This window comes from Protopterus annectens, chromosome 5.part0, assembly GCF_019279795.1.
Source record: "Protopterus annectens isolate FY-2018-M chromosome 5.part0, PAN1.0, whole genome shotgun sequence".
Classification (NCBI taxonomy): Eukaryota; Metazoa; Chordata; order Ceratodontiformes; family Protopteridae; genus Protopterus; species Protopterus annectens.
In genome coordinates, this window is record NC_056735.1 from 1,885,826,443 (window position 1) to 1,885,845,190 (window position 18,748).

General features: G+C 38.4%; 1 long non-coding RNA gene across 1 annotated transcript in view; it reads right to left on the reverse strand.

The window, feature by feature from the left end:
• Positions 1-1,108: 1,108 nt before the first annotated feature.
• LOC122801967 overlaps positions 1,109-18,748 on the reverse strand; it is a 1,870,547-nt gene continuing 1,852,907 nt past the window's right edge. Inside the window, exon 4 of the long non-coding RNA XR_006364828.1 lies at positions 1,109-1,203. This is a non-coding gene — a long non-coding RNA (uncharacterized LOC122801967). The remainder of the gene's footprint in view (positions 1,204-18,748) is intronic.

The window sequence follows — 18,748 nt, forward strand, 5'->3', positions numbered from 1 at the left end:
TAAACAGTTTGTTTAACAATTTGACTACTAATTATTCTATCGAATATAGTGTTTACTGCTTTATAATGTCCTTTTCCAAAGTCTAAGGCACATAAAATAAACTGTAAAGCTCATTGTAATTAACATCCAGAAAACAGAAATGTGAGCTTGACTTCTATTCTTCAGCAGTATCTATGTAGTGAAAATCAAGCTTGAGTTATATGCGATCAATTCAAGTTTGTTTTAACTCCTTATGGTATTACGTACCATTTTTTCATGTAACAGGTCTGGCATATATCAAAAATAATTGCTAACTGAATGTTTTTTGCACTTACTGTATACCATTCATTGCATGCATATTTCAGCTCACCCTTCACTACAGATAAAGTTCTAAAGTTCATATTATTAGACCAAGTATATAGAGCATATGCTCACTTGTAGCAAAAATTAATTTTATTTTTTTTAAATATTTGGTGTAAAAATGGTGAGATTTCTGGTATTACACATTGAATCAAGATGTAAAATTTAAACATTTAAAAAATACTGACACTCATTCACCTGATGTTGTTGTCTGTGGATTACAGCCAGACAGGTTTAAACCAGAAGCTTCCTACATGTCTGCAATTACAGTCATTCAATTCTTGCCAGTTTTAGAGACTAATCTGCAGTTCACTTTTTATTTTGTTACACACAGCCATCCTGCATCTGACAAACAGATCTCAACATTTCTATTAAGCTGTTTGCATAAACATTCATTCAGGCATTTCGTTTTTTTTTTTTATATAACAAAAAAGCTACTCTTATTTGCAGAAAGTGCTTGGCTCCCATTATAACTGAAAACTAGTTTATTGCTAAACAGAGAAGTTTCCAAATATTTATCTGAAGCATTTAATAATTTCCCCTTTCAAGACACAAAACAAGTAGCAAGTCATTATACAGATCAACCTAACTACACAGAGTAAGATGGCTAACAATGTGTAAGCAACTTTCCCACTACAACTCATATCATGAATTTATACATCAACTGGCATCCCCACACCGAAAAATGCTACTACAAGCAATTTCTATCTTGCAACTTCTTTTAAATTGATATTCTCAATTTTTGCCAATATTTCAGAACTTACCTATATATTGCTCTGGCTTTCTGTGAATCTCTTGAGCTCTGTGTGTTTGTTAGCTGACACAAAAGACCTTGAGCTGTGCTGAAAAACCTGAAGTTTTTTCCTGCACAGAAGTAAGAAAAACGTATTGTAATATGTGTTTATTTAACATACCCAAATATCAACTATACTATACTTCTAGTATAAAACACTTTTACAAACATGATACAAGATAATGAATCCATGGAAGAAACTAGCACTAACATCAAACTTTCTTTCATCACAGCACTAGAGAAAGACATTTTGAACAAAAGACATAAAAGCAATACTCAAGAAAGAAAAAAAAACAATTCACACACTCTAAAAAGATCTGATCAATGTTTTGTTTTGGTTTATTTAAAAAATGCTTTACAACCCATTCAATCTGCCATTGATAATATTGCCAGGCAACTTTCAGACATCATTTCCACTTTGAATGTCTTCACGAAGAGAATACATGCTATAGAAAACTTTAAATCAAACTGTGAGGACAGATATTCAAATGTGGAAAAAAATCTGCAGTTTTAAAAAGACATTCCTTCTATTAATGAAACATCATTTGATTTGGAAGCCAGAGGCAGATATAACAGCTTATGAAAATCAAAAATCTACAGACTTACTCAAAACTATCAAGGAAATGTTGTTGACATTACTGGAAGATCAGAACACAGTAGATAAATGATTATGGAAAATAGTACGTTGCAACCTTATGAAATTTCAGCACAACACTCTCAGACAAGTTTATAGGTTATCAAGACACTTAGCAAGGTTTGAAGGTGGCCAAACCAAAAAAGAAAAAGGAACAATCACATGGCAAGGGTAATAAAATATTCTTCCTTATAAAAAATGATCTCCATTTTATTCTTAAACAATAATAATATTAGACTTCAAATGTTAATTCCAGCAGAATTAATATATACTTTCAATGATGTTAAATACCAAATTAATTTTTATGAAGATGCCAAATCTACGTTCAAAAAACCTTTTGGCTTCCAACCTAAATTATGCTGTTGGAATACGGAGTGCTCTTTTGCAATTGCTGGAATGTGGGACTGATAAGGTTTGCCTTTTTCTGCTGCACTGTTTTCTTAATTTTTGTGTTCCATATTCTGAATTGATATGTTAAGCTACAGGAAACTGTTATGCTGCATTGAGGTTTCCAAGCAGTTCACAGTGTGATGTGACCTTTGCTACAGCAAGATCAGGGTTGTTTAACTTCCTTTCTTAGTATTATTTCCTTTCAGAGTATGGCAAACAACAAAGGTTCTTTGAGCGGGCTTGTTTAAACTTGTTGAACAAATATAGTTTATTAATTTCAAATAGCCACTTTATGAACAGTTTTACATCTTTCCCAAAGTTCAACTAATGTTAAATGATTTATTAACTAATGTTTTTCTCTTTTAATCACCAAAACCATATTTTTCTTTTTACCATATAGTATAATTACCTTACTGCCACCCATCATTGCATAATTTGTTTGAGCTGTACACAGGAAATGTTTGATGATACTAGTCTTTGTGGTAGGATTTCTTGAGAGAGTCATTAAGAGATTGTTTTAAAACTTACTGGTTTTATAATAATACTCTTAGGGTTAGTTCTGTATTTAGCTACTGTACAGTATAGTATATTATACAACAATCCTCCCATTAAATATTCAAAAACGTGCACACTGATTGGTCAGAGTGCACGTTGTAAATCAGAGTTATAGTAATGGAAAAAGGTCCGGTCGCCCAGATTTTTTCCATTACTATAACTCTTTTTTCACACTGTTTCGCTATGTTAAACGAGTTTAACATAGCGAGACAGCTTTAAAAAAGCAGTGGAGATTCTCCGTTGTTTTATTAAAGCTGTCTCATTATGTTAAACTCCTTTAACATAGCGAGACAGTTTGTAAAAAGCAATGGAGATCTTGCTTTCTCCGTTGCTTTTTTCAAAACTGTCTCGTTATGTTAAATGGGTTTAACATACCAAGACAGCTTTAAAAAAAGCAACAGAGATTCTCTGTTGCTTTTTTTAAAGCTGTCTCGCTATGTTAAACCCATTTAACATAGCGAAAACAGTTTGTAAAAATCAACGGAGTTCTTGCTTTCTCCATTGCTTTTGCCCACAGCTCTGATGTACTGCGTAGGCATACGCATGCGCAGTACATCAGAACTGCCGCAGAATACCAGACAGCTGCAGAAGGGCAGCAAGGAGGCATTATACAATGCCATTATTTAAGAAAAGTAATTATTTTTTTTCTTAAATAATGTCATTAGATAATAACAATAACCACTTCTGGGTGTGGGTAATGCTGGATTTACCCACGGTTGGCTTTGTTTGGCCACTCGGGCTTCGCCCTCATGACCAAACCATGCCAGCTGTGAGTAAATCCAGCATTACCCACACCCAGGCGTGGGTTATTGCTATATTCTTCTCCCTCCATCTTCAACTTACCATATTAATATAATAAAACATTTTACTTCTGATCTTTTAAATTTTCTTCTCTAAAATATCTGTATTGTTTAACTTAGTTTTTCTTATTCCTGATTATGCCTTTGATTACTGATTGTTGGAATCTTAATGGCAACCACAATGAAAATGAGAAAACTTTTGCTACATTTATTTTGTAAGTCCCAGGCTAACATTATTTTTATTCAAGAGGTGTACTTATATTGTGACCAAAAGAACACATTCCAAGAAAGTGATTACTATACATACTATCTAACAATAAGACTCCATAATTTTTAAAGACATAAACTATGAGCCTAATTTATTTATTTATTTATTTATTTACTGACATTTGTTTACCAGGAAGTCCAACTGGCCACAGATGCTCTTTTTCAGTGGTGGCCCAGGGAGAAATGTTTCAAGATAACATATTTAATGCAATTAATATTTACAATAGCAAATTGTATAATGCAGTTTCAGTGACCACATAGCATAATACAATTAATATTTACAATAGCAAATTGTATAATGCAGTTTCAGTGACCACATAGCATAACAATCAGTAAAATAAAATGTGCATTAATATTTTCAAACATTAATATCCAAGCATAGTATTGACAATTTACAGGAAGAACAATGGTATATAGTATAGGTAGTAGAAATTTAAGAATATACAGAGTGAGGTATTAGAGGGGATAAGCAAGTTTAAGTATTAATAGAGGAGAAGAAGCACTGGAATATTAATTTGGCTATGCTAATTAAATGTTGGTATAGTAGTTTATGATATACAATAAAGTGAAATAGTAGAAGGGGATAAGCAGGGTAAGTGATTTAATGCTTTAGAGAGAGGTATAAGAAAGGTGATAAAAGGTGTTAGGAGAGCTATGTCCCAGATGAGGAGCAGAAAAAAAGCTAGGCGGTAGAGAAGACAATTAGTAATGGTTTGAAAAGATGAAGGTGTGAGACAGGCCTGAATGATACAGGAATTTCATTCTAAGTTATAGCTACATTTTTTGAATAGAGACTGTCCCCAGCAGCCCTTTCTGGTTTACAGATGGTAAGCAGTTGTTTATCATTTGACCAAAGTGAAAAGCTTGGAAGATGGTATGGGGCTAATTGCTGGGCTGGTGGATGAAGTATGGATGAGTTTGTTGGTTAGGATGAGCTAGGTATAAGATAGGTGGTGAAGAAGTTAAAGCCAGTTAAGTGTTTTTAGTACTAAACAGTGGTGAGTCTGGTAAGGTTTGTTGCATGTGAATCTGGCAGATTTGTTGTAGCATTCTTCAAGTTTAGAACTAAGTGAGCCTTGTAGATTGGTCATGATAGGGGCTCCATATAGGAGACAGGGTAAGAGATAAGTGGTATCTAGAGTTCCTATGCAGATTTTGTATGGAATTTCTTTACTTTATTAATGGTATGTAGTTTTTGATGTGTTTTCTTGATGCTGTTGTGGATATGTAAATTGAATTTAAGATTATTATTAATTGTTATGCCAAGTAGTTTTATGTGTGGGGTAACTTCAGTCATGGCATTATTAAGGAAGAAATGTTAAAGTTGTTTTTTTTTTTTTCATGGACACTAGAGCCTGGAAAAAAAAAAGAAAAGTAATTTACTTTTGGGGGATTTAGTAGCAGGTGATTATCCTGCAGTCAACTTTCAACTTGCATTCTCAAAAATTTCTGTGTTATTTCTTGTTTGTCCTGCACTTGCTTAGAGTTTTAAGTGGCATTTTTCCACTGCTATAAGGGCTGCTGTTCTGCAACTGTAGTACTCTAAATACACTGTATCTCCTGTTTTCAATGCTTTTATGCATATATTTATGTGATTCCATTTTACATTAAGAGGGTCAAAGTCTGCATTCTTGTTGCAGAAGAGGGCTGATTCCACCTATCTGTATTGGGAATATCTGGTGGAAAGCTTACTGTGTGCTTACGTGATTGGACTGTGGGCATACTTAGTTTAAAACTTGCTTTTTATCTGCTTGTATATAAGGCTTGCATTTACCCCATGTTGCTCTTCTCCCAGTGACGGTTAGTGGTGACTTGTGTATACAGAAACTACCTCTGAAATTTTCCACAGTCCCTCACTACTCAAGGAGCAACTAGATTGCTTGCTGTGCAGCACTGCCACATTTAGTTAGTTCTAGATTATATTACTACAGCACTCAGAACTATCTCTGCTCAGAGTAACTGGTTTGCCCACTGGGTAGCATCATTCGATAAGTTAGTTGTAGATTACACTAAGTAGGCACCCACCCCTTGTTAACTTACAAACACCTTTTAGTCTTTTCCATTGTAAAGCACATATTAAGGACCTGCAACCATGGATAGACACTTTCTTGCTCTATCTGCATCTAGCTTGGTGGACAAGGGCATAACGAGGCAATGTAGAAATTGCCTTAAGTACACTGACAATGACTTAATTCTGAAACAGATGAATGCAGTATGAGAGAGATGCAGTTAAACAATGTCACTGGAGGCAAGACTCTCACATACAGACACAAACAAATGCTAAACAGGCAGTCAGCAACACACAACACTCACCACACTTACAAAGGACCCGACACATAGACCCACATATGCAGAGGTGCTAACATGTAACTTACCCAAACCTCAAAGGCCTCTCAGATATAGTCCCCAGAAAATATGCAAGCACACAAACAAGGCAACTCCTACCACAACACAAAAAGCACATCTCATTGTGCCTCAAGCCCATAAGACATAACCACACACAACACAATATTTTGGTTACAGCAGACTTCATTGTGTGACACACTGATGTCCCTCTCACCAGTATGGATAAGGAGAAGGTTACAGTTAGTTGCCTGTCAAGGCCAGGATTCACCAGATCATGTAACACTCAGGTCACTAAACCCTAAGCACTGGTATGACTCACTCATAGTCCATGTGTGTGTAAATGACCTGAGAATACCTCCCAGGACTATATGAAGAGAGACACGATTGAACTCTTAGCATATGTGTCATAGGCATGTATAAGCCTAGCATTAAGCAGTATTCTTCCATCTTAAAGGATGATGCCACAATATCAACAGAAAATTATTGATTTCAATAATTGGCTTATCTACTGGTGTCATTCCAAAGGGGTCCCAATATTTGACAGGCTGGGGGAATATGACTGACAGGCTATTTTGCTTTGCCAGGTATAGGCTTCACCTGTCACCACTATGCTTTCAGATATTGGCCGAAACATTGCCCACACATATAGTGAAATTTCTAAGCACTGCCAAACAGACAAATCTTCAAACATAGCAAAATCTACTCAGGATATGTTAAAGGTATTACTGCTCAATGTTAGGAGTCTCAACAAGAAACTACACCCCCTAGAATCATTCCTCACTCTGGAGAATGCTGGCATCTGTGCAGTTCCTGAAACATAGTTCAAAGCCATGGAAAGCAGCCCAGCAGTGCAAGACTATAATGCCTTCCACAAGTTTCAGTCACCCGCTGCAGATGATAGGACAAAATGTGGAGGTGTATCTATCTACATAAGGATAAACACACCTCAAAACTGGTCAAACAATATGACATCATTGTGCTACTCCATGACCAACTAACCACAGGAAAAATCCATTACCATATCCTTGTTAGCTACAGGGCCCCCACCATAAACCCATACATCACACCTGAATTTACTAGAACCATTTAACCATTCAGTGCAGTGTCACAGAAGGAAATACTATCAGCCTAGCTATCTGGAATTTTGTAAATAATTATATGTCATTTGTGAATATTAATATGACTTATATACAAATGTAACAAAAGGAGATACTGCCAACCCAGATATCTGGAATTTGGTAAGTGGTTGTGTGTCATTTGTGAATATTAACATGACTCATATACTTGTCTTACAAATGTATTAGAACTATGTGTTATGTGTATATTAAACTGCTGGTACAGAAGTGTGTGTTGAACAGGATTTGTATGACACTGACCTTAAAAGATGTATCCACAGTGTAGCCTACTGGAAGAGAACATAAATGTATATACACTATTGCAGCTGTGTAAATTTCTAAGTTTTAACAGTGGAAATTGTCACATGGAAGGTTAATTTGCAAAACTTCAGTAAAATAGTTCAAATTAAATTATTTTATATCTGCGCCATAAAAAAGATGTTATTTCAGTTTCAGTGCAGCATGGAGACAGGATGTCTAAAACTAGGGAGTCTTCTGCAAGTGTTTTATTGCTTTATGTCTTCTAGCAGCTACAAAGATCTAAGGACTATGTATTTTTCACAGGGAGATGCGGAATGTTAGCAGTTTCTAGCAATGGTTATTGAGCCTGGAAACTGAAGTCAGGTGACAAAAAGTGATATGCTGCAAGATCCCAGCAGTAATATTTGATATTAATTTAAGAACTCTCTGTATTAATTTAAGAACTCTCTGAGAGACTGACTGTGCATTTTATATTTTGCCTTTGACCTGGCAGCATCTGCTGGAAACATTCACTCACCACATCTGTCTTGCTTTGCTATAAAGAAGTTAACAGAGGTACAGTAAATTATTTTAGATTCAGTAAGAAATATAGTAAAGATTAGTTTAGATGTTTTTTGTATTTATTTGAGACTGACCTGCAATGTTGTTTTAAGTCATTTAGTGGCTCACTGCAGTTTTTCTGCTGTGATAAACATTTCTGTAGTGTTTTCTGCCTAAAATAGTTTAGCTAGTATCTGTAGCACAGCCCAGTTCAGGTTTGCTGTCTCTGTGGCCTGGTTGTTTGTTTGCAGTGTTTGTTCTGACCACATGTTTCAGGCCATCTTGGCTTAGCAGAAGCTTTTCCTCACTTTAGCGAGAGTTCTGTTGTTGACTGGCTGCTGGCTGGTAAAGGGTGGCTGGCTTAGGGCTTGGAGTAACCACTCATTAGTTATTTTAAGCTTTTTTTTAAGTTGTTTCAGGTTGTGCCTTCTGTTATTTAAGCCCTAATTTTGAGAGGATTTCTGTCTATGCACACTGAGCTGAGCAGAGGAGGGGGCACTGACCACAACTCTGATCCATGATATATTACAATAAGTATCCTGTTTTTTTTTTTTTTTTGCTTATTTTTTTACTAGTTATTGCTTATTCTATCCATTTATAGCACGTTTTATTGTCTGCTGCATACTTTTTACTGTATTTTATTGCTATAAACTAATCTGCACAGTTGTACTAAAATTGTCTGCCTGACAGGGCCTGATAAATAAAGCTTTTACTGTCACACTGTTTGTAAAGCTTTTTTAGCTAGTTTCACCGTGTGAAAGGTTTTTACTGGAAGTTTTCTCCATTTGTTAAGCATCAGTTTATTTGTTCTGACTTCTTACCAAGAAGTGTATCATATAACAGATTTGTTTGCAGTTAAAAGCATTCTCTAGTCTCCTTGCTCCTTTATCTCTTTAAAACTTTCATTTAGTGGCTCATTGCTGTTTTTTGGCCGTTTTAACTGCTTTTCTGCAAAAAAACAAAACAAAAAAAAAAACAAAAAAAAGGTCTAAGCTTGTTTTCCATCTTTCCTGTAACTAGTCGAGTCCAGATACAGATTTGCTGTATCCAGGACTGTTTCTAAGCTTCTGAGCCCCCCCCCCCACCCTTTCTGAGTTGGAGGGAAGCCTTCAAGCTTATCAATGGAAGTGGTAAGCACTAGCTAGCCTATCTACCACAAGAGGAGTGGTTTCTGGCCCAGAAATTGTAGTTTATTGGAAGTTTGGGCATTCTTTCCATCCCTTTCAACTTTCTGGTTTAAAAGTCCATGTTTGCACTTGTTTACTGCCTTTTCTGTACCTAGTCTAGTCCAGATACAGATTTGCTGTATCTAGGACTGTTTGTAAGCTTCTGGGCCCCCCAAGCCTTTCTGTGTTGGAGGGAAGCCTTCTAGCTTATCAGTGGGAGTTGTAATCACTAGGTAGCCTATCTACCACAACAGGAGTGGTTTCTGGCTCAGAAATTGTTGTTTATAGGCCTTTTGGGCAGTTTTTCCATCCCTTTCAACTTTCTGGTTTAAAAGCATGTATTTGCGCAGGTTTGTGCTTGTTTAAGCTTCGCACAGCGAAGCCGAGCTGGGCTAAACTATTACTGGTGCCAGAAAGTCTGCTCTTCAGTTTTTCCCTTAGAGCTTGTGTTTTTTCCTCTCTTGTACTTCAAATAGCCCAATTGCTTTGCATTTCAACAGGTTTTGTAGCAATTATTGTAGCAGACCTAAGTGCCATCAGCACTAGTCATTCTTCACAGAAATAGCACCAGTACTTAGTAGTTATGACCACCCCTCCTGCATGATTAAAGGGCAGTTTGCTGTGCTTTCTCCTATTAACCTGGTGCACTTGGGCATTCTGAGGCATTGTAGCAAATGTCTCATCTACACAGACAACCCTCTCCTCTTACCTCCCAACTCTCAGACTTGTGAGAGATGCACTTATAGCACCAAATTGGAAGCTATGCACTCTCCAGCCAAGACTGGACTAGCTGGTGAAGAGCAGAAGGTCAACACCTGCACCACACCACATGGAACACATAGCCCACCAGAACACTCACTATCACATAACCTCTCACATAAAAACACAAACCACACACCCACCCTCGAGGAGGCTCTCAACAGAAATTTACCTAAACAGCAAAGACCTCTAATACAGAAATACACTCAACCACCACAACACAACCTACATGACACACAGCTCACCTCCACAGTGTGCCCCTCAACCTAAGCCCCTAAGGCTAAACACCTTGCCCAGTACACTAATCATAGGTGACTCAATAGTGAAGCACACAGATGTCCCACTCACTAGGTTGAATAAGGAGAAGGTAACAGTCAGCTGTCTATCGGGTACCAGAATCCAACACATAACACACACACTTAGGTCACTCCACAAGTACAAGTATGACTCGGTCATTGTCCATGTGGGTGTGAATGCCCTGAGACACACCTCCCTGGACTACATGAAAAGAGACGTGGTGGAGCTCTCGGATTATGTGACCTAGGCAGGTATGATACTAGCCCTGCGCAGTATTCTACCATCATCCAGAATGATACCACAGTACAAACCAAAAATTATTGACTTCAACAAGTTTCTGGTGTCATTCTAAGGGGATCCAGTATCTGTCTGCTTGGGATGACTTAACTGACAGACCTCGATGCTTTTCCAGAGATGGCCTGCATCTGCTACCCCTAGGTTTCTGGGTACTGGCTAAGGTTCTTGCCACCCCTATTATGCCTTTTTTAGCCAGTGTTTCAAAGACTAAATTACCACTACGACAGCTATAAATAAATGCAATCTCAGGGCCATGCTGCTCAATGCTAGAAGTCTAAATCTCAAGATGCACTCACTTGAAGCACTCCTCAAAATGAAGAACATCGACAGTTATGCTGTAATGGAGACCTGGTTTAAAGCAGCAAAAAGCACCCCTGCGCTGCCAGGCTATAACTCATTCCATACCTTTTAGCCCCAAAACATGGACCGAAGCCCCAAAAGCAGGGGTGTCTCCATATTCATAAAGGATATGCACACCTCCAGACTAGTAGTGCAGCATAACACAAATGAGATACTTCAGGTACAACTAACATTGGGTAAGATGACGATCCAGGTCTCAGCCTGCTATAGGTCCCCAACCATATCCCTAGACTCTCATTCTACATTCCTAAGCACCCTGGACTCTATCAAGGTCCAACCCAACACTCTCATACTAGGAGACTTCAACTACCCCTCCATCAACTGGGAAAACTACTCAAGCACCAGTGCACCGGCCAAACACTTCCTGGAATTCATCAGTTCCAATGCCCTGGACCAGCTCATTCTAACCCCAACTAGAGGCAGCAACATCCTTGACCTGGTTATTACTAACATGGGTGATCGTTGCTCTACACCAATAGTCAATCCCTCCCTGGTCAGATCCGACCATAAACTAATCACCATGGAAATTTACACCTCACCCACACCCCCCGCAAAGGTAACCACCTTGAAAAACTTCTCCAAAGCTGACTTTGGACTCCTAAAAACAGAGTTGGGTAACTTCACCGCACCCATGCCAACAGAAAATAGCTGCATGACTGCCAAATCATACACCAATGCACTGTACGAGCATGTACATAAGTGCATGGAACTAGCCATACCCAACAGACCCAAGACGCTCTCCTCCAAAAAATGGAAGCCAACCTAGTGGTCCCCTGCCATCAATAAACTCTACAACAGAAGGAAGAAACTGTCGCAGAAAAAGTTGAAGTCCCAAGACTGGAAAAACTCTCTTAGCCTCAACAAACAGTTGAGATCTCTCATGAAATCCTCTAAAGACAGCTATGAAGGCAGAATTGCGGCATACACTAAAAACAATCACAAAGCCTTCTACTGTTATATCAAGAACATCCACGGCAATACACAGATTTGCTCTGAGATACTGCACAATGGCACTTTCTATACTGAGCCAACTGATATTGCCAACATACTGGCCGAAAGATTCAGTGCCAACTTTACCCCCCTCCCCCAAAGGACCAATCACAATACCAGAAGAATGCCAGGCACCCATCACTACTGCAGCACAGATTAAAGCTGCATTGTCCAAGGCCAAGAATACAGCTTCCATGGGTTCCAATAATATTCCTGGCTGTGTTCTACATGAACTACAAAGCAAAATGGCACCACATCTGTGTGCCCTGTTCAATCACAGCCTCACCTCAGGCTTTCTCCCTACCAAATGTTGCACTGCTACAGTCATCCCTCTCCATAAAGAGGGAGCGACTACAGATCCTGGGAATTATTGCCCATTAGCCGGACGAGTCTGATATGTAAAGCTACGGAGCCCATCATCATGGACCTGATTAACAAAGATATAGGAAATCTCCAAACTCTAGACCCCACAAAATTTGGCATTGTGAAAGGGAGATCATGCCTGCTCAACCTGGTTGACTTTTTTGAGTCAGTCACCAGGGCTGTGGATGAAGGTAAGGCAGTACATACAGCCTACCTCGATCTGGCCAAGGCCTTTGATACCATTCCTCACTTGGGAATTATCAAACTTGACATCAACCTCTATATCAGTAGGTGGGTTGCAAATTGGCTCACAGATAGAACACACAGTGTTAAAGTAGTGGACTCCAAGTCGGACTGCTGACTAGTCACAAGTGGAGTCCCACAGGGATCAGTCCTGGGTCCTCTCCTGTTCAGTATCTACTTCTCAGAAGTCCAGGCCAACAGAACGGAACTCTGGCTGACCAAGTTCACAGACAACTGCAAGCTGGGTGCCATTATTAACTCCCCAATTGGTGCAGACATCCTACAGAATGGTATCACTGAGACCAATGACTGGTATCAAAACCATGGCCTTAAGCTTAATGCTAAAAAATGCATCATTATCCCCTTTGGTAAAAACTCAGTTCCCACTAATTACCACATTGATGGGAGCCCACTGAACACTGGAGGCATCATAACAGATCTGGGGACGCAAGTTGACAGCAACCTCTCCTTTGACCACCACATTGCCACTGTGGTCAGAAAGTCGTTCTATGTGGCACATCTCATTACTAAGGTTTTGCATCCAGGATGAAAGAGGTCATTGTCTCTCTCTCTCTCTCTCTCTCTCTCTCTCTACTCTTCTCTCATTAGACCAATCATTGAGTATAATGCCCCATTTGGCATGTACCTCCCCAGACACCTGCAACAGCTGGAGAGGCCACAGAAGTACCTCACAAAAAGGATCCTAGGCACTAAACACACATCCTACATGGACAAACTCAAAAGACTCCAGCTATTCTCTGTCTCATATCGCCTACTTAAAGGTGATCTCTGCTTGACTTACAAAGCCATGTCTGACGCAGCTGTGTTAGAAATGCTACATCTAAAGAAATTCCAATCCCTCCGGACCACATGCTCCAGAGACCTCAACCTCATTACCACAATCAACAAAACATGATGGCGGGACAGATTCCTCACCCACAGACTGCCCATGCTCTGGAATAGACTTCCCATACATGTCAAGCAGAGAACCTCGCTATTCCTCTTCAAGAAAAATCTTGATGAGTGGATGGGTAATAGAAAGTTCACCCCAGGGATCATTCCAGTAGCTCTACTTGATAGAGGTACTGGGAACTAACGTTGGGCAGCATGATGCCAGAGCACATCTATGGGCTAGGCTTGTAAAGGCTTGAGGGCCATTAGCCTAGTACACACCTATGAAACTATGAAGTTAGTATGATGATTTATTGAGTATTTTCTTGTTCTTTTACTATTAAATATATTTAAACCTATCTTTGTGGTTGGTATTGGTAAGACATATTTAAGCTTTGAGAGTACTTGCATATTTATTTGGTACCACTGTGCAGGCTACTTCTAATAGCCTTGCTCTTGTTCAGACTACCATTTGGATTAATAGTAACATAACACAGTAGGATTGGACACACTTTTTTAAGGCTCTTAAAGTAGATGATAAGGGATTCTGGTGGCAGTGATAACTACCTCATAGTCTGGGCAGAAGGGGACAAGTGACAAGTGGAGTACCTCAGGGTTCAGTCCTGGGACCACTCTTGTTTGGCATCTACTTCTCTGAAGTACAGGCCAACACTAAGGGACTCTGGCTAATAAAGTTCGCAGATGACTGCAAACTGGGAGCCATTATTGAATCCACAAATGATGTGGACACTCTACAAAAGGGCCTTACAGAAACAGATGCTTGGTGCCAGAGCCATGGGCTCAAGCTCAATGCCAAGAAATGTATAGTTATCCCCTTTGGGAAAAAAACGTGTATCCGTGAATTACCATATAGGTGGCAGTACACTAAACACCGAAAGTGTGATAAGAGACTTAGGGACACAGGTGGACAGTGGTCTCACCTTCGATAACCACATCGCCACAACAGTCAGGAAATCCTTCTATGTGGCACACCTCATCACTAAGGGCTTTTCATCCAGAAAAAAGGAGGTCATTGTCCCATTGTACTCATCCCTCATTAGACCCATTATAGAATACAATGCCCCGTTTGGTATGTACCTCTCAAGACATCTGCAACAACTGGAAAGGCCACAGAAATACCTCACTAAAAGAATCACAGGCCTAAAGCAGATGCCCTATGCTGACTGCCTTAAAAAACTCCAGCTATACTCTGTCGCATATCGTCTACTCAGAGGCGATCTCTGCTTAGCATACAAGGCCATGTCAAACCCAGAGCTGTTGGACATGCTGCACTTAAAGAAATCCCAATCACTCAGAGCCACACGCTCCAGGGATCTAAACCTTGTCATCACAATAAACAAAACATGCTGGAGGGATAGGTTCCTGACCCAGAGACTCCCCAGACTCTGGAATAGATTGCCCATACATGTCAAGCAGAGTGCCTCTTGATGACTGGATGGGAGAAAGGAAATTCACCCGGGGATCATGTCAGTTGCCCTGCTAGACAGGGGTCCAGGGAAGTAAATAGTGTGGGAAGAAATAGCCAGGGAATTGTTATGGCTAGGCTTGTATAGGCCCTAGGGCTGATAGCCTAGTACCAACCTATGAACCTATGAACCTATATATTGAAGAGTAGAGATATAAGAATGGAGCCCTTTGGCATGCCAGTATTGACAGAAAGGAAGGAGAAAAAGGGGAGAGCCATTTATCAGACTGGTATCTATTGATTAATTAGTTGTTTAATCATAGTAGTCTTGGCTGTGGTAGCCCAAGAAAATGACAGAGAAGCTTTTGGTGAGAAACTAGATCAAAAGCTTCAGAGATATGAAGGAATACACAGGAAATGAGTTTGCCTTCTCTTTGTTAATAGCATATGTGAACGTTAAGAAAGCCTATGGTTTAAAACCATGCTTTATGGAGGTCAGAAGCTTTTCCTGAAGGATGTGTTCAAGTAGTTGTTTACAAATGCACTTCCTTAGAAGTTTTGATAAAAGGCATAATATGGCAATAGGTCTGAAATTGGTTAAATTACATGAGGTTCCTCCTTTATGAAGGAGATGATGAAGAATTTGTTCCATAGAAAAGGAATGCATGATTCCTAGATTGATTAATTTAACAGACACATGATAAGTTATGGAACTGGCAGCCAACTAGAGGTATTCTGCTGGGAGATTATCTGCTGAATGAGAACAGGGTTTCAGTTTAAGAAGTAGCAATTAGATGATGGAGGTTGGGATGGCTTTTAGGGGGAAATGGGATATTTGCTGTCTGAAAAAATAACATGTCATGACTGTTAGAATATCTTTAGTACTGGCTTTAAAGCTTTCTATAAAATGAGTGTTAAACTGAGCAACTATTTTGGAGGGAGTATTATTCGGGACAGGATTAGAAGTGGTGGCTGCTCCAGGATGAAGTATATTATTAACAGATCAGATATTTTGTAGGGTTTTTTTTAGGCTTTGAACACTCACTTAGTAAGGTGGTACTGTAGTAGATTTTCTTGTCAGCATTACTTTCTTTTTACTACAGTTATATAATTCTTAAAGTGTTGTACGGTGGGGAGAGATCTATGGTTGAGCCATTATTTCCAATAGTAACAATGAATAGGCACCAGCATGGTTAAAAAAATAGAAATGTAATCCTCTTCACCTCCCTTTCTAAACCTTCAGACTATGAAAAGATTTAATGTGCATAAGGTTACCACACACATTGTACACTTCTATAAATTCATTCAGATCTTGAACTTAGACAACATAGCAACATTTGCTTCAGCCCATTCATAAAAATCCATACGTTCTATTTAATTTGACATCTCTACTTTCCCCTTACTAAAATGTACAGTTTGGGATTTTATTAGTTGAACGGATGCCCCCCCCCCCCCCACACACACACACCCAAATGTTAACATAACTTTACTTACATAAAGGTAATTTAGAAGAAAATGGTAAAAGGAGTACCAAGCCACGATGCAAATAAAGCTGAATAAGTCCCAGTAAAAATCCAACAGGAAAAATCTTTATTGTAAACCAAAAAGTAAGCGCTTTCGCGTGGGTCCTCCCACGCTTCATCAGACAACATTACATACAAAATGCAAACCCTTTATATACTCCTTGCTAAAACAGCAAGGCGGGAAATCAACCAATTAATTAAACAATTAGCATTTTTGAAAAAATAATTTGTAATTAAAGACATATTCACAGCACAGTTTTTAAAGAATGCACGATTATGTTTAAGAAACTAATGTCATTGTTGGAATCAAGCACTATAGCGTTAGTGTATCGCTAAGCATTCAAAACATATAATCGTGATGTTGGTATCAACAAAAGAGGCAAACCAGCAATAAATTGTAGCAGCAAAACTTGAATGAAACAAAAGTATCTCATAAACTCATTTCTACAGAGATCAATCTGAAACTACATACACATCAATTTATAAAAAACTTGCATTCAAACGCAAGTGTTAAATGAAATGATATCGTAAACATGATAAAGTATACCAAAGCCTGATATACTTAAGAGACGTAGCTACATGATCCCTATGGCCCTATTGAATTCCTAAATATCCAAAGTGTGTAGTTCTAACTATAGAATTTCAAAAGGACAACATCAAAAATAGTAACTCATAGAGCGATGTTTCACGTGACTAAAACGTCACTCAAGCACATAGAAACATCCGATATGAATTTAAGTGTACGATTGTGCAAATAACATCGTGCATTGCTGCAACGATATTACATTAATCTCTAAATACTACACGTACACATACCATTAGAATATTCTATGTCCCGTTGCTGTATAGACCCATATAGCATAGCATAGGCATAAGTGAATAAATAATCCACATGCTTAAAATATGCAGTTAAAAATGTATAATAGTATAATATGGCGAGATGGAACTTAATAACACATCAAAATATGTGTCATAAACGAAAATATATGTATAAAAAACAACAACATGTGTATATATATATCAATATGAAAATATAAACTAAAAGCTAAAAAAGGGGGCATTACTACAAATGTATGTGTGACTATGACTTGGATAAATAAAAACAATATTTAAAAATATATCCGAAGTATGAAATGAAGCATATTATATCTTACTCATATATATCACCACAATAAAAAGATAATAAGACAAATGAAACACAGAATATAGCCCAAAGCTATTATATGATATTTAACTCAAATACTGGTCTCAGGAATATATAGACATTGAGTCCTAAAAATATATATATATATATATGAGCCAAGTTGCATGATACATTCCAATCCTATCACTGCAAGGTCATTGGCAGAACTGTCACCCCACAATGTAGGTCCCAATATAGGCAATACCCTAAACACAAAATGTGTCCTAAAGTTGTTATATATTATTTAATTCAAGTACTGGTCTCAGAGATACATAAGCATTTAATCCTGGAAATAAATGTGAACCAAGTTGCATAATCCATTTCAGTTCCGCCAATGCAAGATCATTGGCTGAATTGCCACCCCACTGTCTGGGTCTCAATATTTGCAATACCCTGAATGAAAAACTATGTAGGGGAAATTCCATTATGTGTTTAGCTAAAGCATTTGTTTCTTTGGACTTCCGGATATCATATAAATGGTTATATATCCTGTCCTGTAACCTCTGGGTGGTCAACCCTACATAGAAAGCTTCACATTCATTGCAGGTTGCAAGATATACTAAATTCTTGGTGTCACAAGTAGCATAAAATCTAGGACTGAACATGAATTGAGTTAGGGGATTCCAAAAAGTTTGGACATCCACAATGAAAGAACACCGTTTGCAATGATTACAGGGAAAAGTGCCATAAGGTGGTAACATAGAGTTCATTGGGGGTAAAACAGTGTGTCTGTCATTACACAAAATCATTTTTTAATTATCACAATTTTTAAAAACAAAGCCTGGTTTGGCACCTATTAACTTTCTGGTTATATTGTCAGTCATAAGTACATTCCAGTTATTGGATATAACAGTTTTGATGGCATTAATGTTGCTGGTGTATTTAGTAACACATTTGACCATATCTGTCGGTCCTATTCGCCTATTATTAGCAGGGTAGCCTTTATCTACAGTGAACTGTCGATCTATAAGGTTCGCCATATTAGTCTCAGTATCCGGACTGCCAAGAGTATCTTGTCTAATACTGCGAACCATGTTGCGGTCATATCCCCTATCGAGAAATAGACCCTCCATGATGTCAGCCTCTCTAGAAAGAGAAGGTCCCTTACCACATAATCTTTGCATCCTAAGGAATTGGCTCTTAACAATGCCAGGAAACATACTCCTAGGGTGCATACTATCGAATGGGAGTAGGCTATTCTTCCATACAG